General features: G+C 36.8%; 1 pseudogene; it reads left to right on the top strand.

Moving 5' to 3' along the window:
- The first annotated feature begins 21,986 nt into the window (after positions 1-21,986).
- On the top strand, positions 21,987-22,983 carry LOC149166280 (AMP deaminase pseudogene; annotated as a pseudogene).
- The last annotated feature ends 1,810 nt before the right edge of the window (positions 22,984-24,793 follow it).

Genomic DNA, 24,793 nt, shown 5'->3' with positions numbered 1-24,793 from the left:
GTGGGAGAGGGCAGGTGAGGAGGATGATGGTAGATGCGATGGATACGGGGGATGAGGCGGGTCGAGGCAGGCAGAAATGAACTGAAGAGAGGTTGGGGATAACAGAGGGAGGTCAGTTCCAGGTGGGAAATCCACCACATCCGAGCAACCAGAAAACAACAAGGTAGAGGAGGATGGCCCAAAATGGTGAGTCTGTAGAGTTGAAGAAGTGAAAGCAGGATATTCTGGGACAGAGTAAACCCTAGAAGACCCAGCTAGGGTAGAGGGAATGTTAAGCGAAAGATTCAAGGAGATAACTGGCAGATGCGAGGGGAAGATAGTCCAATGGGGGTCGAGTGGAGAGGGGTCCTCAGAGTAATCAACGACATTGTCCTCCATGATAACCGACAATAGATGTATAATCGTCCCAAGACCACAGCTGACAAATGTCGGGTCAAGAGGGAATGCAATGCAGGTCGTCGTGAAAAAAAATAAAGAGCGGACTAGATGGACTGAAAAGGAGGTGGTCACCCAGTTAGTGAGTAAGTGATAATATAAACAGTGCAGGGCACGGGTAAGCGAAGTCAGTCCAGGTCGATGGGCAGGTCACAATCACCAGAAACCGATGATAACCTAGACCATGGTTCAAGTTCGTTGTCTGCCACCAAACCCTCGTTTTTGCCATGCCCCATTACCTACACCTATTTCCATGCCTCTACATTAACATTTATTAGTTTTTTGATAGCTTTTAGCTTAGGGATATTTTCGAATATTTGCCTAAATTTTCCTAGCAACATAGAAAGTAAAGAGAACTAAAAAAAAACTACAAAAATGAATAAATAAATAAAAAAGACTATTTAAAAGTAATCTAATGTGTGATCTCTTCCTTCTTAAAATTTGTGCTCCTAAAATTACAAAAAATAAAATAAAATAAAATATTTCCTTCTTAAAATTTGTGCTCTTTCTTCAAAGCAAAAAATTACCAAATATATATATATATATATATATATATATATATATATATGTATGTATGTATGTATATGTATATGACCAAAGAAATTTTTTAACCTAAAAATCATATAATGTGTTATATTTTTCTTATTATAACCTACCTCATTTTTTTTATTACCCATTTGTCATCAAATTAAATTAAGATGACATCTTTGTTTCCCTCCTTGCATTTTTAGTGATCACAACTTTGAATTTTAAATTTCCCTCTAAGCATTTAGTAATTTTCTGGGAGATTCAAAATCAGAGTTTCAAAGTTTGTAATTTCCTGGGAGCTTCAAAATCAGAGTTTGGCGGTTACAGTGGCATCTAAAAAAATTATCTATCCAGAGATGATTTGGCGATTATAGTGGCATCTAAAAAAATAGCTATTGGTAGATGGTTAACAATTAGCTATTGGAGATTCAAAGTTTGTTTGAATTGTTGTTGCTGCATGAGAGAACCAGTAGCCATCGAGACTTTTCCCTTCTTGGCCCTAAGTTGAAGCTTATCAGCCCAAAGGTTGGCTGCATTTATTAGATTTTGATTCTAGGGTCTTTATTTTGTATGTGGTGGCAATATGTATTTAGTTATCTTGTTGTTATGATAAATTCTACGTGAGGTTCGCTGATGATTTTATGTAATGTTGAGTGAATTTCGGAGATGTTTGGAATGCCATTGTTAGGATATGATGAATGTTTAAATACCCAAATTTTATTATATCTCGGATTGGTTTTTACTTGCATAGAATAACTTAAAGCCTATGATAGATTCAATCTGTTGTTGTAATGGTTGTAGATGGGTTACTATATAGTTGGCTTTTTGAAATAAGTTTGTAACCATGGGCATGTTTTTTCATTTTGGCGAAGCAAGGTTGTGAAGTGGAGTAATATGGAAAACTGGGGGTGTCAAAGAGTGGAATGGGTCCAGTTATAGCATGACAGAACCTCAAGTCACTCAATCTTCTCAATCTCAGATAGTGAATGCTCGAAGGGACAATGAACACTCAAAGAGTCCATTCCTTTCAAATTCCGATGGACCAATCCTATATGGTCTTTTGTTGGAGAACAATCATTTTGAGGGCCTTGTTCCTAGTTTTAATCAGTCTGGCATGAAAGTATTCAATGTTTTTAATAACCAACTCTATGGAAGAATGCCAACTACTACAGTTATGGCCATGTTCAATGCTTCTTCATTTGCAGGAAATCCTGGGCTCTGTGGGAGCCCATTGCCCAGGCCCTGCGTGCTTAACACAGTAGTGACCCCTTCTCCATGCCCTATTGAGCTTGCCAATGGAGCAATATTTTAGGCCATTTTTTAAGAGGCATGAAAGGCTAAATCCAGGAAAGATAGCAGGAATTATTGCGGGATCCATTGTTGGGGTGATTTCCATGGTGTTCCTTATTAGCTTTTATGGCAAGAGGTACAGACAATAGAAGCCTGGGGATGAGGCTGAAAATGTTGCAGGTGATAAGATTTTGATTGAGGAGACTGGTTATGATATGTATTATGTTAATACAGATGCTAAGAGCCTTCAGTATGAGTAGCAAAGGAGTCTGATTCTTATGTTATGCAGTGGGGAAGCTCAGATGTACACTTCGGAGGATCTGCTCCATGCATCTACTGAAATTATGGAGAGAGGCATGCTAGGGACTACTTATAAGGCTTTGATGGAGAACAAAACGATTGTAATTGTGAAGATATTGACAAATTCTAACAAGATGACTAGGGATGAATTTGAGAGGCATATGGAGATGGTGGGTAAGCTTTGACACCAGAATATAGTTTGTCTGAGAGCTTATTTCTAGGCCAAGGAGAAGCTTATTGTCTATTATAACTATCCCAATGGAAGCCTCTTTTCTCTCATCCACGGTATGTGCATGATTACTTCTAAACCCCTTCTCTTCAAGCTGTAAAAATAGAAGTAGAGCATTTTTATTCCTTACAAAGTTTGTGTTTCTCATCCTGACAGCCACTCATGTCTTCCATGGGGTTTGAACATTGCTCTCATCTATTTGAATGCAAGATCTTTACTATTTCTTGTAACACATGTTGACAAGCTACAATTGTTTTGAATATACAAGCTCGCCATTGAATAGACCAACCTACAAATAGAGTCTTGATAAAAATAAGTACAGTCTCCCTCTGTGCTCAACCCCTAAATAATAACAAACTCAAGGTCACAATACACATCACAGATTTACCAAATTATTTGTCCTCAGGAGCTGGGTTTTTAAAACATCAGTTGTCTTTGGATATTGCTATGTAGTCCTCCCAAATATTGAATTAAAAAATTATTGTTATTGGGAGATATAATCAATTGAATGGCCCATTTTTGAAAGTCAATGGTGGACTCTTGCATGGTTTGTCCTTGTCTCTGTTGAAAGAGATTCTGTTATATTTTCTTTCTTACTCATATCCAATGGGATAGAACTGCCACATAATGAGATTCTTTAATATTTCCCATTGATTTACTAGTGGTTCCTACTCAATTATTCGAGTGGTAACATAACTTTCCCACTAGGTTAATGCATGGAATTCTAAATTCAACCATGTGAAAGAGATTATTTTCTCTTCACTAATTTCATGCACACTTAAATAAACATAGAGATGTTGTAACCATTGATTGGATTTAAGGGTGAAAATCTCAACTACATAAGGCTTGAAGTCAATCTTCGTTTTCTCTCTGATGGGTGTTTGGACTTTCATAGTTTTCCCCATTTCCCACTTTTTCTTATCTTCTCATTTAGATTATTCTTCTTTAGAACTCAAAATTCATCCATGAGGATATGTTATTGTTTGACCTTTCCATCCTTATGGTCTGTTGCAACATCTTTAGGGACATGTGGATCATTTGAGTCTTTAGATTAATAAGTTTGGTTTCCAATTCACTACCTTCTTAATTGTCTCCCATATCAAAATATTGAAATTGTTTCTTTCTTCTTGCTCCAATCTTAGCTTTATGAGGAGTACTTCCTTTAAACCATGATTATTTACTTTGTCAATAGGATGTGTATAACACATGTCCTCCTCTCCTTGTAGTGCTCCTCAAGAATGTCCAAATATAGCAATTGAAATCCTCAATTTGTGTGGAGTGCTTCTCAAGGTTGACTATCATTCTTCTTTAAGATCATACATTTTTTCCATGTGTGCTCCTTTGAGCTAGGGCACTCAAACCAAGAATTTAACCTTTGACCATGTTTTATTTGTCTTGCAATAGGCATTGGGACCATTAAGACCATTCTCCTACTTGCTTGAAGTAGTATTACCAACTTTTACTTCGTTATTAGATTGTTTTATCTCTCCCCTTCCAGTTCTTTCTTGTCTGTACCTAGCACTATATCTGGCACTATACCTAGTACCATTCCAAATAAAGATTAGATTAGAATGCATATAATGCATATAGAGTGAAATATATAGTACCATATAGTACTTGGTACTTAGTAACATCCCCTCCCTTCCAATTCCAAACCTTCTAATTCAAACCGTGTGCTCTATATGGTGCCTCCCTTCGGTCGGAGATTAGAGAGAAACCTTTCCTCTTTATCTATGAGTCTATTATTTTCTTTCTTTACTGGAATCTATTTTTTCTTTTGGAATCTATGCATGTATTCTCGTCTTATCTGTCTGTACTACATTCTATAGTGAAACCACACACTATGGCTCTACGAAGGCTAGTGAGCTAGTTCCAATCTCTATGGTTATGTTCCATCCTTATGGCTACTGAATGAGTTCAACCTTTCTAAGATTCTAAGAAGGCTAGTGTGATTGAGTTCCACTTCTTCCTTTGCATGCAAACTGTCTTGATTCATCCCATCCTTAGTGATTGAGTTCAACTTCCCACTTCTTTCTTTGCAATCTGAAGTGAGTAGTTCCACTTCCCTCTCTATGGTTCCATCTTAAGAGGATGAGTTCCCATTTAGCTACTCTAAGTAGTGTATTAGTTCCCACTCTATGGCTCTAAGAAGTAGTGCAAGTCTCATAGAGTTCCAACTTTGGGCAACTCAGGGATCTTGCCATTGTCACCTCAGCAAGATGCCCTCTAACTTTGGACCAGGAGATAAGTCTTTTGGGGTATTCCAAGGAATCACCTTGGATATAAGTGTTCTTTTAATGATTTCCAAGTACAAGAGAGATTACACTCAATGTGAAGGTGAAATATGTTAAGTCAAGGGAGTCATGGTAGTTATGTTGTAGAAGACTAGTATCACATAGAAAAGAGACTGCTTCTATTTAGAGTGATTACTTGTGTCAGACAATAAGCATGTACACATTTAGATTATGTCACAATGTATTTAACCAAACAGATGTGCAACAATATGTAATTGTATAATCCCTTGGTAATAATATTATTCCCTTAACAAGTGTTGTTATACATCATAAACAAAATAGTATCTATCAGAATCACACCAACACTTATATCATGTCATACGGTATACCAACATTTTGTTTTCAGTCAACCAGCATATATATATATATATATATATATATATATATATATATATATATATATATCAACAATATATAGTCAATTACACCAACTATATATCAACAAATTAATCAATTATATCAGCAGCAGATTGAAACTAGTGTTGGAGCTAGTTCTCCTAGGTAAGTGGGTACTTTTTTGAGTTCAAACCAAAAGAAATAAGAGGCAAATGTACAACTGTACTTTTGCAGCAGTAAGAGTGAATCATTAAGGCTTGAATCAGTGGATTAGGAACAATAGCAAGTTCCTACCATCAAATTAAGGAAATCAACCATCAAAATGAGTCCTAGATACAAGGAGAAGACTTAGGGAGAAAAAGATTTGTTCCAATAGTTGAAACTTTCTGAAACTTAGTCAAACCTTGATAGTAAGGCTGATACAACCCTATAAAAATAGTAAATCTCTTTATCCTACTAGCTAGGGAAAAACAAGGAGGTAAGGCACCTATGTCAAGTAGGTCTTTTCTTTTCCCTTTGAAGTCTACCAGAGATATTCCAGTCCCATTAACTTAGTTTGGTTACTAGGGGACACTGATATCAAAACTCCAATTGCTTGTACACCGGCTTCATCAATGGACTTTGGTTTTCAAAAAATCAGTTGTCTTTGGATATCACTATGTAGTCCTCCCAAATATTGACTTAAAAAATTATTCTTATTGGGAGATATAATCAATTGAATGGCCCATTTTTGAAAGTCAATGGTCGACTCTTGCATGGTTTTTCCTTGTCCCTGTTGAAAGAGATTCCATTTTATCTTTTTTTTCTTACTCATATCCACTGGGATAGAATTGCCAGATAATGAGATTCTTTAATTTTTCCCATTGATTGTTCCTGCTCAATTATTCGAGTGGTAACATAACTTTCCCACTAGGTTAATGCATGGCCTTTTAAATTTAACCAAGTGAAAGAGATTCTTTTCTCTTCACTAATTGCATGCACACTTAAATAAACATCGAGTTGTTGTAACCATTGATTGAATTTAAGGGTGAAAATCTCAACTACATAAGGCTTGAAGTCACTCTTCACTTTCTCTCTGATGAGCATTTGAAATTTTATAGTGTTCCCCTTTTGCCACTTTTGCTTCTCTTCTCATTTAGATTCTTCTTATTTAGAACTCAAGTCTCAAACTTCATCCATGAGGTTATGTTATTGTTTGACCTTGTCATGCTTATGGTCTGCTACAACATGTTTAGAGACATATTGATCATTTGATTCTTTAGATTAATAAGTTTGGTTTCCAACTCACTGCCTTCTTGATTGTCTCCTATATCAAAATATTGAGATTGTTTCTTTCTTCTTCTTGTTCCAATCTTAGTTTTATGAGGAGTGCTCCCTTTAAACCAGGATTGTTTACTTTGTCAATAGGGTGCACATAACACATGTACTCCTCTCCTTGTAGTGCTCCTCAAGAATGTCCAAATATAGCAATTGAAAACCTCAATTTGGGTGGAGCGCTTCTCAAGGTTGACTATCATTCTTCCTTAAGATCATACATTGTTGCCATGTGTGCTCCTTTGAGCTAGGGCACTCAAACCAAGAATTTAACCTTTGACCACATCTTCTTTGTCTTGAAATGGGCGTTGGGACCATTAAGACCATTATCCTACTTGCTTGAAGTAGTATTACCAACTTTTACTTCGTTATTAGATTTTTTGATCTCTTCCCTTCCAATTCTTTCGTGTCTGTGTCTGGCACTATACCTGGTACCATTCAAAATAAATATTAGATTACAATGCATATAATTCATATAGAGTGATATATAGTACCATATAGTACCTGGTACCTGGTACCATCCCTTCCCTTCCAATTCCAAACCTTCTAATTCAAACCTTCTGCTCTATATGGTGCCTCCCTTCGATCAGGGATTAGACAGAAACCTTTCCTCTTTATCTATGAGTCTACGCTTTTCTTTCTTTACCAGAATCTATGCATGCATTCTTGTTTTGTCTGTCTGTACCATATTCTATAGTGAAACCACACATTATGGCTCTATGAAGGCTAGTGAACTGGTTCCAATCTCTATGGTTTTGTTCCATCATTATGGCTACTGAATGAGTTCAACCTTTCTAAGCTTCTAAGAAGGCTAGTGTGATTCATGCAATCTATCTTGATTCATCCCATCCTTAGTGATTGAGTTCAACTTCCCACTTCTTTATTTGCAATCTGAAGTGAGTAGTTCCACTTCCCTCTCTATGGTTCCATCTGAAGAGGATGAGTTCCCACTTAGTTGCTCTAAGAAGTAGTGTATTCGTTCCCACTCTATGGCTCTAAGTAGTGCAAGGCTCACAGGGGGCCAACTTTGGAAAATCAGGGATCTTTCCACTGTCACCTCAGCAAGATGCCCTCTAAATTTGGACTGGGAGATCAGTCTTTGGGGGTATCCCAAGGAATCACCTTGGATTTAAGTGTTGTTTTAATGATGTCCAAGCACAAGAGAGATTACACAACCTGAAGGTGAAATAAGTTAAGTCATGGGAGTCATAGTAGTTATGTTGTAGAAGACTAGTATCACAGAAAAGAGATTGCTTCTATTTAGAGTGAGTAATTGTGTTAGACAATAAGCATGTACACATTTAGAGTATGTCACAATGTATTTAACCGACTAGATATGCAACAATATGTTAGGTTACTTTTTCATATGGTAACATCCCCTCTTAGCTGAGGGGAATTGAATCATTTTCAGCAAGAACTAGATTTGCTTGTTAAAGCGAAATTCCATTTATTCTATAATGATTTTGAATTTCTTCCTATTGGGGCATAAAATCCTATGCTAGCATTGTTGGCTTAATTAAGATGGGAAAATCCTTGTATTCTTGCCTTTAGATTGTTGTAGATCTCTTTATTCCACAATGTATTCTAAAACAAACGCATGACGCTTTCAAATTTGATTGACTTTAGCTTAAACAAAACACGGAAATATTGAGGTTCAAATTACCATATTCAATACTGAAGTTATCTAATTTATTAAGTAATGGGTGAAGTGATTAAACCAAAGCACATGCGCCCATCTGCCAAGACACTTGGGCCATGATTTGAAGCTGAGTTTAAATATTTTCTTACCACCCCAATTTCTTAGAAAGGTACTCCCCTTCAGGACACTTGGACGAATAGAGACAGTTGCAAATATTTATGGCAGACAATACAACTCTCTACTATTGGTTTTCTGTGGAAATATCAATGTAAGGCTACTTTTCTTGAGGAACCATCCCCTCTTAAGCTCAAGGAAATTTAGGCTTTTCAAACAAGAACTAGCTTTGCTTGTTAAGGGAAAATTCATTGTTTTCCATAAAGATTTTGAATCCCTTCCTATTAGGGCACAGACTCCTATGCTAGCACTTCAGGGTTAACTAGGATAGTATTAGTAATTTCTTTGTATTGTTATCATTAGATGGTTGTAGCTCGCTTTGTTCCATGATGTACTAACAAAATAGCATATGATGCATTTCTCAAAAAACACAGAACTCTGTCAAATTTTACTTGAATTAAGCTCAAAAGAAGCACTGAAATAAGCTGAAAAGAAGCACTGAAATAACAGAGTTGCTAAGAATGGGGTTGTAGAGTAACAAATACATCATTGAGATAGATAAAACCATGATCCATGACGTGGATTTACCCATCTATCTTTAAGACAAATCTTACAACATAGATGTCTATATCTTGAACCAATGTCCTCACAGGATCTTGAAGGACAAAACACCAAAGAAATATTTTACCAGTGAGAAGCCACAAGTATTACATTTCCATATCTTTTTGTTTGTCCAATTTATATTCATATTCATGATAAGAAAAGGACTAAACTTGAACCCTTGAATATAAAGGGGATATTTGTTGGATAGAGTAATACATATGAGGCTTACTGAATCCAAATTCAAGTTCAAATGAACATATTGGTGAGCAAGGATATGAAGTTTGATGAGGATGAATGGTCCTCAAAATCATAGAAAAATCCTATAGTGATTAATGAACACAAAAAGCTTGTTGTTCCAGATTCTGTTCTAAAATTGAAAAAGAAATCAAAGTCAGATCAACAAGATTCTAGTAAAAAAATAGAGACCTCATTACATTCTAGTGTATCCAGGAAGTCAAGATGGCTTATTCAAACATTATAGGGTGTACAGGAACAAGTGGGAGCATCTATGTCCACGTCTCAGGTGAGTCATCAAACTACGAAATTTCCTACTTATGGTGCACTATTGTCCTCTATTCTTCAGACATAGCCCTCCCTTTTTTAGGGGTAGCTGCTAAGAAGGTACGAAAGGATGTCATAACCAAGTAGTATAACTCCTTTCTTGAGAATTATCTCTTGGATATGTTCCAAGACCTAATAGGGAATCAATGATTGATTTTAGACAGTTTGACAAGATCAAGCATGTAGTTGATGGGAGCATTGAAAAGTGTAATGTTCCTTTCCGGAAAAGCCTTAAATTTTCAATAGGTTTCTGAGTGTGTGTGAGGTTTAATTATGTGTTCTAGCAAAAATTTAGCCACGTGTGGTTGTAGGTTCACCTTTACAAATTTCACCCAATTAAAAGTGCATAAAAAACTAACCTGCATACTAAAATAAAGTACTCCAAGCGCTCAAGTAGATTTATGAAAGTTCAGAAATTTACGTATGTATATAGCTGGTACATCACAGATAAGTAAAATAGAGGAGATTCTTTCCATTAACCAACTAAATACACAAAGACATAAGAAAATTAAGGAACCTGTGACCTTTGTCTCACGGTGTGCTTCCAGAGTGGTAGTTGAAGAAGGAATGTAACCAGCAATACATCATAACCTTCAGCAAGGAAATATTCTATGTGTTCTTCCCTCAGGCTACTACGATTTCAGTGGTCCACAGTTAACAGATTTGTAATATGGGAAGCTTGTGGCCCTTCCTTTGAGGTTGATATGACATATAAATTCCCCCCACAAACTGTCCAGGTGCACCCAGAATTATTAACAATGCTTCAGTACTCTCTCTCCAACTCCAAATGGCCCAAAATTGATAAATCTGTGGCATTGGTGTCTATATAATACTCATCGCTATGGTTCTCCCTAAACTTAGTTACAACAAAGTGGGATGTTGGCTTTATGCCCAAAATGTGTCCATTTTCAAGAGAAAATTACCACAACCTTGGTATTGGCAAGGGATTCAGCTCGATCACCCTTAGGAATCCTCCAACAAGTAATAATAGCCCACGACCTGTATCAAAGCAAGGAATGCAGCCCCCTTCATTCCTAATCTCTGCCTCTATAGAACTCAGGGAAGTCAACCCACAAATTTGACTGATTTCTGGCTTGGGAAATAGTGAAACTCATGCTTCTTTGAGGAAGGAATATCAGACCTGCAAAATCAGATTATGATGCCAATAATCTTTGTGCCAAAATTCTCATCATATCTTTAGAAATAAGCACAAAATAAAATCCCACTAGGATGGCAAGAATGTTCACCGAAGAAGGGAAAACTAGTTAGGGTAGCAATTAAATCTACTGAAGTTGGGTTAAGGATCTCCCTTGAGACACTCTGGTTGAACTCTTGATCTCACCTTCAGCTGAAAGTAGAATGGTAAGTTAGAATGATCCCCAAATGAGCTCCTTCCCCTCTTTATAATTTCTGTTTGAGCAACCTCTAGAATTTCTTTTAAATATTATTTTATTAGTGAGGGCCACTTTCCACTAAATAGTTTTTTGCCACCTTTTTAATAAAATATTCATTTACTACCATTCTCCAATAAAATAGTCATTTTTCGCCAATCTCCAAAAAAACAATATTTACCCCTTTGCGAAAATAACCAAAAATTCCAAAAAAGTACAAAATATGCTTGTTGTTCAAATGATAGGGACATTACAATCTTCCCTGCCTAATATTTCTTGTCCCAAGCAATCCACCTGTATGTCTGGGTCCCATACTTTAATAAAAAACCTAGATACAAGAGCCATAATTCTTTCATCCCAATGACTATAAAAACTAATGATGTTTTTGGCATGTGCCATTGTTGATACCAAAAGGTATTTTGATAATCTTGCATATACTTGTAAAGTTTCCCATCTATTTTGAACCTGGAACTTTATATTGTTCTAGTACCATGGAGTCCGTAGTAGAATGGTTTTCCATATCCCAGCAGGCACAAATCCATTTCACCAAGGATTCAGAAGCAGCCACTGCATTAGCACCATTAGGTCCAGAAGCCCCTAGCATGGTGTTATGAAACCAGCTCACAAAAAGATAGAAAAGATAGATCAACGCCTTAGAATTCAGCCTCTTTGAGGGGGCAACCCCCTTTACATTACACGAATGAACAATTCTTGGAAGATTCAAATGAAAAAACCTCCTTTCTATATAGGAGTCTAAGGGGTCACAATATAACCAAGCCGACCTAACAATAATAATATAAAGCCACAAAAATAACAATAGAGGGATTCTATGGGGCACAATAATAACAACATGGGGACAATAAGGGCACAACAATAATAATAAGGGATACAACGACAATAGTAATGGGGAATCACTAGTATTATAGGGACCTAACATGCCCCTCTCCTTCAAAAAAGTATTGTCCTCAATGCTTGAGTAGTTTTGGATGCTTCTCTATAAAATTCCCACCCTCCCATGTGGAATCTTCAGCAGATAAGTTCTTCCACTTGATGAGATACTCCGGAATTGATCGATTTCGTAGCTGTCGAGTTCTTGTCTCTGTGACTGCTTCTGGTTCCAATATAATTTTTCCTTCCTTGTCAAGTTCTGGCAATATTGTTTGAACTGGGAGCTTGTCGCCTATAACCTTCTTTAAACATGAAACATGGAAAACTGGGTGCACTCGAGAAGCTACAGGAAGCTCCAATTTGTATGCCATAGTACCAATCTTTTGCAACACCTTGTACGGACCATAATACTTTGTTGATAATTTATTATCCTTCTTAGCTTGCTTGAGGGAAATTTTTTTATATGGTTGTAGCTGTAGTAATACCTAGTCACCTACATCAAAACTTCTTTCACTGCAATGTTGATATGTCTGTTGTTTCATTCTATTCTGCGCCAACATGAGGTTATCCTTTAAGAGTTGGAGAACTTGTTGTTGATGCTCGATGTGATGTTCCACTGCTTGAACCTTAGAATTTTCTCTTAAATGTGATGTGATGGATGGTGGCTGATATCCATAAAGTGCCATAAATGGGGTCATTTTTGTTGTAGTATGGAAGGAAGTTGTGTCTGTTTATCATATACAAAGCAACGAATATATCCTTCCAAACATTTGTTTACTATCTCAGTTCGCCCATCAAATTGAGGATGATAAGATGAGCTATGAGCTAACTGAGTACCCAGACAAGAAAATAATTATGTCCAAAAATTTCCAGCGAAAATGGGATCTCTGTCACTTACAATAATCTTTGGGTTTCCATGTAGCTTTTGAATTGTTTCCATAAATGCAGTAGAAATTGTATTGGCTTTAAATGGATGTGATAATGCACAAAAGTGTGCATACTTGGTAAGTCTGTCAACTACCACCATGATGACACTCTTTCCTTCAAACTTGGGTAAACCTATGATAAAATCCATTGAAACCTCCTCCCAACGTTGGCTTGGAATGGATAAAGGTTGTAATAGACCTGGGGTCTTAATTGTTTCAACTTTATTTTGTTGGCAAACCAAACATTCTGCCACAAACTTTTGAATATCTGATTTAAGGCCATCCCAAAAAAATTCCTTATTGAAACCTCCTCCCAACATTGGCTTGGAATGGATAAAGGTTGTAATAGACCTGGGGTCTTAATTGTTTCAATTTTATTTTGTTGGCAAACCAAACATTCCGCCACAAACTTTTGAATATTTGATTTAAGGCCATCCCAAAAAAATTCCTTCTTAACCTTGTGGTAAGTTTTAAAAATCCTGAGTGCCCTCCTAAGGGAGAAGTGTGCAGTTCCATAAGAATCTTTTGTTTTAGTTGGGAATTCTTACAGAGGTATAAGAAATCTTTGTACCATAACGAATCATTTTTCCAGCTAAATGTATCAGATGTACTGGAATCTTGTTGTAACTTTCGAATAAGTGCCCACACTATTTCGTCATTCTTCCATTCCTCCCTTGCTTCGTTTATCCAATCTGGTTGGATAATAGAAATGGCACATAACAATGCTTCCACATCTTCATCCTTTCTTGAGGGTGCATCTGCCACAACATTTTGCTTCCCTTTTTTGTAGATGATTTCAAAGTCATAACCCAACATCTTTGTGACCCATTTTTGTTGCTCTTCAGAGGATAATATTTGTTCTAAAAAGTATTTAAGGCTATCATGATCCATTTTTACCTTGAAGTGTCTTCCCATCAGGTAGGGTCGCAATTTCTTAAGTGCATGTAGTATTGCCAACATTTCCTTCTCATAAATAGCTTTGTGTAAATATTTTCCCTTGTTTGGACAACTTTCGAAAGCAATGGGTCTTTCATCTTGCATTAAAATAGCACCAATTCCATTTCCTAAAGCATCACATTCCACAATAAAGGTTTTTGTGAAGTCCAGTGTAGCTAAGACTGGTGCTTGGCACATTGCCTCTTTAAGATGTTCGAAGGCATTTGTTGGTTTTGGAGTCCATGAAAATTCATCTTTCTTCAATAATGTTGTTAGAGGTGCTACTATTCTCCCATAATTCTTAACAAACTTGTGATAATACCCTGTCAACCCAAGAAATCCTCACAGATGCTTTATGGATGTGGGGATTTTCCATTCCTTAATGGCTTAATTTTGCTAGGGTCTACCTTAACACCTTCATGAGATACAATATGACCCAAATATTCCACCTCTTGTACTCCAAAGAAACATTTGGAGCTTTTTGCATATAATTGTTTCTCCTCCAATAGTTGTATTACCCTCTCAACATGTTCAACATGATCCTTCCAAGACTTGTTGTAGATTAGTATATCATCAAAAAATACTAACACAAATTTTCTACGGAAGGGTTTGAAAATGGAATTCATCAAACCTTGAAATGTAGAAGTTGCATTGGTAAGGCCAAAAGGCATGACCAAAAATTCATAATGACCCTCATGAGTTCTAAATGTTGTTTTTGGAATGTCTTCAGTCTTCATTCTGATTTGATGATATCCTGAATGAAGATCCAACTTGGTGAAGTAAATTGATCCATGCAATTCATCCAATAATTCATCAATGACAGGAATGGGAAATTTATCTTTAATAGTGAGCTTGTTGAGCTCCCTATAATCCAGACACATGCTCCATGTTACATCCTTCTTGTGCACCAATACTACTGGAGCACAGAAAGAACTTTGACTAGGTTGAATTATACCAGCCTATAGCATTTCTACAACCATATGTTCAATTTCACTCTTTTGGGCATAGGGATATCTGTACGGCCTGATGTTTGGAGGAACACTTCCTGGAATCAAATGAATAGCATGATCATGATCACGAATAGGTGGCAGACCTTTGGGAGTCTCAAATACCTTGGAATGATTGTCCAAGACTTTTTGGAGATCTAGAGAAATAGATGATTTCGATGTGGAAACATCTAGCGAACATAATTGTGCAATTACTCCTCGTTGTTCCTTTTTTAGAAGCTTTGTCATACGGTTAGAGCTGATTATCTTTCCCGGTTTCCCTGCAATACCCCTTAATTCAACTTCCTTTCCTTCCGCAAAAAATTTCATGAAAAATTCTTGAAAATTAAAAACTATTGTACCCAAGGATTGTAGCCATTGGACTCCTAGTACAACATCAGCACCTCCCATTGGAAAGGAAAGCATTGGGCTATTCAATAATATTATCCCATGAATAGCTTGATATTATGGCACTTTCTAGAGCAATTTATGGTTCCTCCACTTGCAACCATCACTTGACACTTTGGTGTTGGATATAGGAAGCAATTCATATCTTTTGCTATCTTACAATGAATAAAATTGTGGTACTTCCTGAATCAATCAACACTATTAACTTTTTCTTCTTGATATGTCCTTCTATCTTGATAGTTTGAGGAGTGGTAATTCCAGCCAATACATTACAAGATATGGTCGGATTCATTTCTTCTTTATCTAGGGTTTGTTCCTGGAGTATATCCTCTTCTTTTGACATTTATTGTTCCTTTTCTTCCTCCTCTTCACAATCTATGTAGAAAAATTTCTTCTCAGCACACGTATGACCTTTAGTGTATTTGCTATCACAACTGTAACAAAGCCCTTTTGCTCTTTTTTCTTCCAATTGTTGTGGTGTCAACCTTATAGGTTGTGGAAGGCTAGGGGCAACAACACTTCCATCTTTATAGTTGTGAGTGGTAGGCTTCCTAGTTGCCATAATTTTGATTTCCATTTTTCTTGCTAACATGAATGCCTTCTCCAATGAATCAGGTTCCCAAAGGCGAACCTCATGTTGGATATTATCCTTTAAAGTCCCTATGAACACGTCAATCCTATGCTCCTCTGGAATATCTTTTACCCTTATGTTCAATTTTTGGAAGTCCTCAATGTGCTCCATCATTGAACCCTTTTGATTAAGACTTATCAATTGGCTAAAAAAGGTGTTTCTTTTTGTATCCTCATAATGTGTTGTCATTTCTTCCGTAAAAAAATTGCCCAAGTGACAATTTGTTTACAAGAGCAAAGCCATCGATACCATACAAACTGATTTGGTTCCAAATATAAAGTTGCAATACGTACCTTTTGTGTGTTTTGCACATTATGGAGATCGAAACATTGCTCCATCTGTAGTATCCATGTTGCGAGATCCTTGCCATCAAACTTCCTCATATTGATTTTTGGAATATGGTGGGTCTTCAATCCAACATTAGAGTCTATGAAATCATGATTAACACTTCTTTTGTTTGAGAGAACTTTTCGGCCTAAATCACATGATATTTCTTTTGTCGGCACGTTTCGAACCAACTAGTGTGGTTCATCATCAGGACAAGTTGAAGAATCAGATCCAGCTTTGCATGTTAAATAGTGAGAGCGGAACCTCCAACGGCTATAATTTTAGATCAGGTAACGGTTAAAAAAACAACGACTAAAATAGACCGAGAAACGGTTAGATGGACATGACCAGGGGCATAACCATACTTAGTAAAGAACTAAATATTAAAATATTAATTAATCAAATGGATATATTACCTAGAGGTTTTACCCATTATAAAAATTATATATATCTATATATATATATATATATATATATATATATATATATAGATATATAGATATAGATATATAATTAATTAAATTAATAGTCAACTAAAAATTCATAATTATTTAATGAATATATTTAAAAATGAGTATATATAAATATATATTAGAAACTATTTATAAGGGGATACATGAAATTACATAGAGGTTAAAAATAATAAAATAAAATTTTTAAATAAATATATCAATATATAAATAAATTTATTTTAGAGTTAGTTAAAGAAAGTCTTAACTATTTAATGAAAATAAATAATTAAATAAATATTAAAATAAATATATATACATAAATATAAAAATATATTTATATATATAATAAATTAATTAAATTAATATATATATAAATATAAATATATATATATATATAATAAATTAATTAAATTAATAGTTAGTTAAAAAGTCATAATTATTTAATGAATATATATAATTTTTAACCTCTATTAACTATATATTTAATTAAATTAATAGTCAACTAAAAAATCATAATTATTTAATGAATATATTTAAAAATGAGTATATATCTCCGGATGCGGGTGCTCGCACGGCAGAAGGTGAGAGGCCACATGGCCAACATGTGCCGCCACGAGATTATATGCGGGAGGACACCCAGATCGCCGCCGAGGAATTAAATTCTGAGGCATTAGCTCAGAGCCTTCAATGAAATCTAAGGCGAATTGTGGAGGTTGTAGAGCGCATTTATGGCGCCCAGGATTCAAGAGAATGCTGAGAGGGTTAAGTTGGGTGATTGTATGGGGAAGAACCATATTCAGAGTGAGAGGCACGCTGCGCAGGCTAATGTAGGCAATCTCTTCCTTCTGGCAGACGTTGCGATTGTTACAGCCAGTTCACAAGCGGTCAAGGGATATTTCGAGCTTGAATTCCCTGTTGACAGAGGCGTGGGTATCACTGTGTTATTTTCAAGAGTTGAGGAGAGAGAACTTCACTCCGCTGGGAAGCGACTCGAGCAGGGGCAACCTACAATTGAAGCTCTGTTTTATACCGCCAGCTCCACTGCCAACATGGCCAGGCCAAGGGAAAGAATGCCATGCAGACGCGGCTCTGGTCGAGGGGGCTCCTCACGCCATCCAGCAGCGGATTCCCACCACCATTGTTGTTGTTGTTACTGTCACAGAAGGGCCGGGGCTACCCACATGCAGGCTAACCAGTTCATGGACACGGGCAACCCCACTGCAGGACCACCCTCTCTTCCAGCATTTGGCACTGCAGTTTTCACCCTTGGAAGCATCAGTGCACACATCTCAGTCCTATTCATTAAGGACAACAAGGAAGATGAAGACGGTTCGGGCAGCAGGGAAACGATATCTGATGAACAACCGGAAATTGCCGAGGAAAGAACAGTGGGAGCTCCTGAGCAGGCTCCCATCCAACCTCAGAAGCAGGAGGCGTCGTCCTCCAAGAAAGCTGCAGGGGAAGAATGGGAAGGCCTCCCTGAGCATTATGGATGGGCTCCGATTATCGAGGAGAAGCCTGAGGAGTAGCATTCAGCGGCACGCTCCGTCGACCATCTTTTTGTTCAGGTCCGGTTTAAGTCTTCTGTCTCGGTCGCTATCTGTGTCTGGGTATGGGAAAAGTTATATGTTTATGTCTGGGTCTTTCAAGTTCATGTGCAGGTCTTTATATGCTTTGGTTCAGTTAGTAGGTCTATTAAGGGCGCTAGCACAGGTCCTCGGTCGCCCCTGCGAGGGAAGTTTTTTGCTTCAAAGCCCCTGCGTGGGTGATTTTGGTTTGGAATGAAAACTATGATGTGTTTTGTAGTGGTTTGGATACAATTCCGGATGGAAATGTCGCCCCTGTGAGGGCTAATTTGGAGTTGCAAGCTGCCAACCCACAGTGCCACAGTCGGCCATGGGCAACCTGTCTTTCTGTCTGTAATGTTTATCTGTACATAATATAATAGAATAGCATAGTTTTACTGAGAAAAAAAAAATGAGTATATATAAATATATATTAGAAACTATTTATAAGGGGATACATGAAATTACATAGAGGTTAAAAATAATAAAATAAAATTTTTAAACAAATATATCAATATATAAATAAATTTATTTTAGAGTTAGATAAAGAAAGTCTTAACTATTTAATGAAAATAAATAATTATATAAATATTAAAATAAATATATATATATATATATATAATAAATTAATTAAATTAATAGTTAGCTAAAAAGGTCATAATTATTTAATGAATATATATATATGAATATATATAATTTTTAACCTCTATGTAACTATTAACTATTAATTTAATTTAATTAATTAATTAATTAATTAATTATATATATATATATATATATATATATATATATATATTTATTTATTTATTTATTTATTTTATATATATATTTATATATTTATAATATAATTTTTATAATGGGTAAAACCTCTGGGTAATATATCTATTTCATTAATTAATATTTAGTTCTTTACTAAGTATGGTTATGTCCCTAGTCATGTCCATCTAACCGTTTCCCGGTCTATTTTAGCCGTTAGTCTTTTTAACCGTTACCTGATCTAGAATTATAGCCGTTGGAGGTTCCGCTCTCACTATTTAACATGCAACGTTGGATCTGATTCTTCAACTTGTCCTGATGATGAACCACACTGATTGGTTCGAAACGCGTCGACAAAAGAAATATCATGTGATTTACGCCGAAAAATTCTCTCAAACCTGATATGGATCACAAAAGTCTCAATTCAATACTTCTTTTGTTCTCATCATGAGTTTCCTTTACTACCCTTTCACCATTAGTGACCATTTCTTGTAGCAACTTATTCAAATTTATCTTCAATTCTTCCATCTTATCGTCCATGCCATTCATCTTAGCTTCCATGCCATCCATCTTAGCTTCCGCGCCATTCATCTTAACTTGTGTGCCATTCATATTAGCTTCCACGCCATTCATCTTGGCTTCATTTACCTTTAGTGAGACTGAAATTTGTTGTACTTGGTCTTGTAATTTTGATATATCGTGTTGCATTTCTTCCTCTTCTTCACAAGTCATGCTAGAGCTTTCAGGTTGCTTACTAGGTGTTTCCATTTTCTTTCTTTGGGGCATTAATTAATGCTAATAATTCTTCACTATTCCCTTTGAATTCCTTCAAACTAATTTTTCAAACCAAGCTTATGCAAAAATTTAAAAAAATCTACACACCTTTTTTCACTTTGTAGGAGCTCGATATTGCATCTGATGTATCTCTGTAATTTCAGATCTTCCAGTTCTAAAATTGTGACCTGCAGTAGCCCTCTGTGTCCTCTTTCCAATGCCACCAGTCTGATCGAATTTAGATTCTCCAAGAAAGAGTTATGCACAATCTCCCAAGATGACCTGATTATATACCTTTTCAGAAGATCGAAATTGTATGAAGTGCCACGTCACTGTTTTGACCTTAGTATCTAAAAAATATACACAAGAAACTACAGTCCGTCCTCTTTTTGTAACTTCGTACGAAATTTCAATCTAATGCTCAAAACAAAATTTATGACGATTTTGCCCAGGTCACCTGTTTGGAATGTAATTCGGGAGGCTACAAAAAGGTAAACTTCCTCAAATCATATCTCCACAAATATAGTGCGAAAAGCTCTAAAATTCGAACCCAAGGTTCAGAACAATTTCAACCCAGATGGGGATTTTTTTAGCATCTGAAACATCGCATAAAAAAATTATAGCACAAATGCCACGATAACCTGTTTGGAGCAGCGAAACCCTAGAATCCAAAGCTCTAATACCAAATGTTATGAAACCAACTCACAAAAAGATAGAAAAGATAGATCAACACCTTAGAATTCAGCCTCTTTGAGGGGACAACCTCCTTTACATTACACAAATGAACAATTCTTGGATGATTCAAATGACAAAACCTCATTTCTATAAAGGAGTCTAAGGGGTCACAATATAATCAAGCCGGCCTAACAATAATAATATAAAGCCACAAAAATAACAATAGAGGGATTCTATGGGGCACAATAATAGCAATATGGGGACAATAAGGGCACAACAATAATAATAAGGGATACAACTGTTATCACTCAAGAAAAAAAATTTAAATTGTTCACCTCATTTCGATTATTTGTCAAAGGGTTGGTGTCAATTTTGGGTCTAGTCTTTGCATCTGGTTTTAGAGTCTAAATAGTTTGAATAGGAGTCTTGTTAAGAGTATTGTTGGTATGTGTAAAGGGGTCAATTCTCTGTCTTAGTCTATCATTGGCCTCACATCTCACATGGATATCATATGTCCAAACCCGTTTCAAAACTGAAATTGTCTAGGTGATTTCGCAGCACATAAATCCCTTTATCAGATTCGCAGCGCAACATGTTTTAGGTGATTTCGTAGCGCATAATTCATATTGCGCTACGAAATTGGGGATTTGTTTGAATCCATAGCCAATATTTCGCAACCGACAAAGCATCATATCAGAAAGTCCACCTAGTAATTCTGTTGGGTTTTTCTTTGGATCAACACCATCCTCAAAGCTTGCATCTTCTCCTCATGGATCATGTCTTGGCAGTGGCAGTTTTGCTGGAAGTAGTTCGCCAGTTGGTTCCATGCCAAAGTCTTTTCCTCCTTTTCAGCATCCAAGTCATGAACTTTTGGAAGATCATGGTTTTAAATAATACATCACTGTCTGTGTCTCAATCTCAAGCAACTTTGTTCATCGAGGATGCCTTGGCTAATCTGAGCGTAGGGCAAGATTACGATGGAGAACTAGGAAAAGAGGCCTATGAACTAAGCTGGCTGCGACAAGGTGGGAATTTATCTCAGTCGCCATTCAAGGATGGACTGGATCGACCTGCATATCCACCAGAAAATTTGCGTGCAGCTGTTGATCTCCTTTTTCTAGAGGGAAGTTCTGGTCTCATCCTTGCAAAAAGAGCAATTTTTCTTTATTACTTATTTGATCGCCATTGGAATGTTCCTAACACGGACTGGAGAAATATAGTGGATGATTATGCTGGAACCTTTGGCATCACCAGAAATTTAGTTGTTGAATCATTAGTCTTTTATCTGTTGGATGATAATACAGAGGAGGCCTGTCGTCTTCTTCCAGAAATTGTCAGTCCGACTACACATCCGAAAGTGGCACGTGTTTTACTTGAAAGGCAAAATCCAGATGCAGCTTTGATGGTCTTACGTTGCTCTGGACATGATGGCCAGTTTGGAATCACAGATTCAGGCTTCCAGAGGGCAGGTGTAGTTGCTCTTCCTGAGGCTGTGACGGCTGTCAGAGTCAGGCTTGAGTGTGGACTTCTAACTGAGGCTTATCTTTATCAGAAAACACACTGCCAACGAGTCAGAGCAGAGCAAACAAAACATCGTCAAATGACAGCTGGAGGCAAGTAAATACCAGATGGCAGAGTATAGAATATCTGTTTATGGAAGGAAACAAAGCGAATGGGACCAGTTGGCAAGTTGGTTTGTTAACAATGAGATATACAGTGAAAATGCTATCTGGTTAATTCAGTTTCCTCGACTGTACAATGTGTACAAGGGAATGGGAATCGTTCGATCTTTTCAAAATATTTTGGATAACATTTTCATTCCTCTTTTTGAGGTTACAGTTGATCCAAGTTCTCATCCTCAACTACATGTCTTCTTGAAACAGGTGGTTGGCTTTGATATGGTGGATGATGAAAGTAAACCTGAAAGGCGTCCCACAAAGCACATGCCAACCCCAGCTCAGTGGACAAATGATTTCAATCCTGCTTTTTCATATTATGCTTACTATTGCTATGCAAATTTGTACACACTCAACAAGCTTCGTGAATCTAAAGGAATGACAACAATTAAATTTCGTCCTCACTGTGGCGAGGCTGGTGATATTGATCACTTGGCAGCTGCGTTCCTGTTGACTCACAATATTGCACATGGAAATAATCTTAGGAAGTCTCCTGCTTTGCAATATTTATTCCCAGATTGGCTTGGCCATGTCCCCTTTGAGCAACAATTCATTATTTCTGGATTATCACCGAAATCCTTGTCCCATGTTTTTTGCACGTGGCCTCAATGTTTCCCTTTCAACAGACGATCCATTACAAATTCATTTGACAAAAGAACCTCTTGTGGAGGAATACAGTGTTGCTGCTCAGGTTTGGAAGCTCAGTGCTTGTGATCTTTGTGAAATTGCTCGTAATTCTGTCTACCAGTCTGGTTTCTCTCATGCGTACAAGGATCCCATAAATGAAATAAAACAGGGCTACAGGGAATATAATGGGCTTTACCTTGAGAGTGATGCAGATGAGCAGCTACTGATCTATATACCATTTACTCAAGTTATCAAATTACATTCTTTGGTAATTAAAGGCCTTACCGAGGAAGTCCAAGATAGTGAAACTATTTGCAAATAAAGAACATATGGAGTTTAGCAATGTAAATGACTTTCCTCCAAGTGATACCGTGGTTTTATTACCAGATAATCTTGAGGGAAAACCAGTTGTCTTGAAGTGTGTAAAATTCCAGAATGTTCGCAGTTTGAGCATCTTTATAGAGGACAATCAGGGCGGTGCCGACGTTACACAAATTCAGAAGCTTGTCCTATATGGGAGCACTGTGGAAACAAAAAATATGAAGGAGTTGAAGAAAATTAATGAGGATCAGTAGATGCCAAGAAAACCCGCATGCATGTGGCATATATGTATGTTTGGTGTGGAACATCAAAACATGGAGAATCTTGGTCAAATCTCTTTCAGGATTTACTGTGGAAAAAATCCTAATTGGATGAAAAGTTGTTTGCGTCTTTCCTTAATCGCTTGTTTAACACCCTGAGTTGCACTATTATTGAGTTTTCTGTTTCACTTAAGGAGATGGGAGAACATTACCAGTTCCCAGAGTTGCAATTAAGGAAATGCATCAGCTCCTCAACCTTTTGACACTGGCGACAGAGGTTTTTCCTTTTGAAACTTCAAGTTCAAGGGAATTTAAAGTGGTTATAAAATGGATTCAAGTTGATGCTGCTCGTGGTAAAGAACGCATTTGGATAAGGGGGCTTATGTATTATGCTGCTATAACCATTTTTCTGTTGTGGCTATCACCGCTTGCAGTTTCTGTTATATCATTTGGCTCATCTGTACTGATGCATATAGAGCTTACTCCAGGACGAGTTTTTACTACAATTGCGACTTTTCGCATACTCCAAGAACCTCTGAGATCCTTTCCTCAAATAATCACTGCAGAAACAAGCTGTTTTAAAAAACTCAGCAGTTTCGTAGCGCGCTACGAAACTGCTGTAGGTGATGATTTTAACGCAAAACAAGCAGTTTTGAATTATAGGCGGGAGTTTTGAAAGGGAAACATCTAAAAGGCATACAAGGCATCATCTGAAGCTATCTAACAGTTAACCAGGTCAAGACACGTGGAGATAAAATGCATTCGAATCCAACTTTGGATTTTTGTCATAAAGGAAACATATTTCATATTTATCACACTTCAAGATTGGTGAAACAGTTACAGTTTGCAAAGGTTTTGGCTTTCACGTATGAAAACGGTGGACAGCACATCAAGGACGTGGCAGTCTGCTCTATTTTGGGTAATTAAAGGATAAAGACATGCTTCTTTGGATCCGAATATTTTGAGGCAAACCAAGGACCGACAAACAGGGGCAGTTTCCTATGTTTCAGGGTATTGGAAAACATGTGATATTGAAGAGCAACATGAAGCATTAAAGGTCCATCACAGCCACCGCCAGAAGGGAACTAGATGTCAGAGAACGAAAATGATTGTAGACCAAGGCTGTTATGGAATTAGAGTCCCATTTGATTTAGATGTCTAGAACATCTAGTAGAATTAGAATCCTAATTGTTTTAGGATTTTAGAGCTGTCAATTTGTAGTCTGTTGTATTTATTAGTTAGTTTCAAATGTTAGTAGGTGTCATCATAGGTAGAATCGAATTCCCCTCATGCTGGAGGAGGAATATCGATCAGTTAGAATAAGAGCTCTATATATAGCTGAAACAGCAAGGTCACAAGGGTTGGAAACTTTATAACAGAGCATAGTATTTGGCTTATGTAAAGACTCACTTTTCAGTAATAGAATTTTGATTTTACTTCTCAGGATTCATGAAGGATTTCTTATATTCAGAATGTGTGATGTTTTCCTTTTCTTAGTTTTGTCTACAGTAGTATGGATGTATAATCACTCAGAATTCACTGAATGTGCTC

This window comes from Pinus tabuliformis, chromosome 5_1, assembly GCF_031772625.1.
Source record: "Pinus tabuliformis cultivar Carrire ecotype Pingquan chromosome 5_1, CPIR1, whole genome shotgun sequence".
Lineage (NCBI taxonomy): Eukaryota > Viridiplantae > Streptophyta > Pinopsida > Pinales > Pinaceae > Pinus > Pinus tabuliformis.
This window is presented reverse-complemented; position numbering and strand designations above follow the sequence as displayed.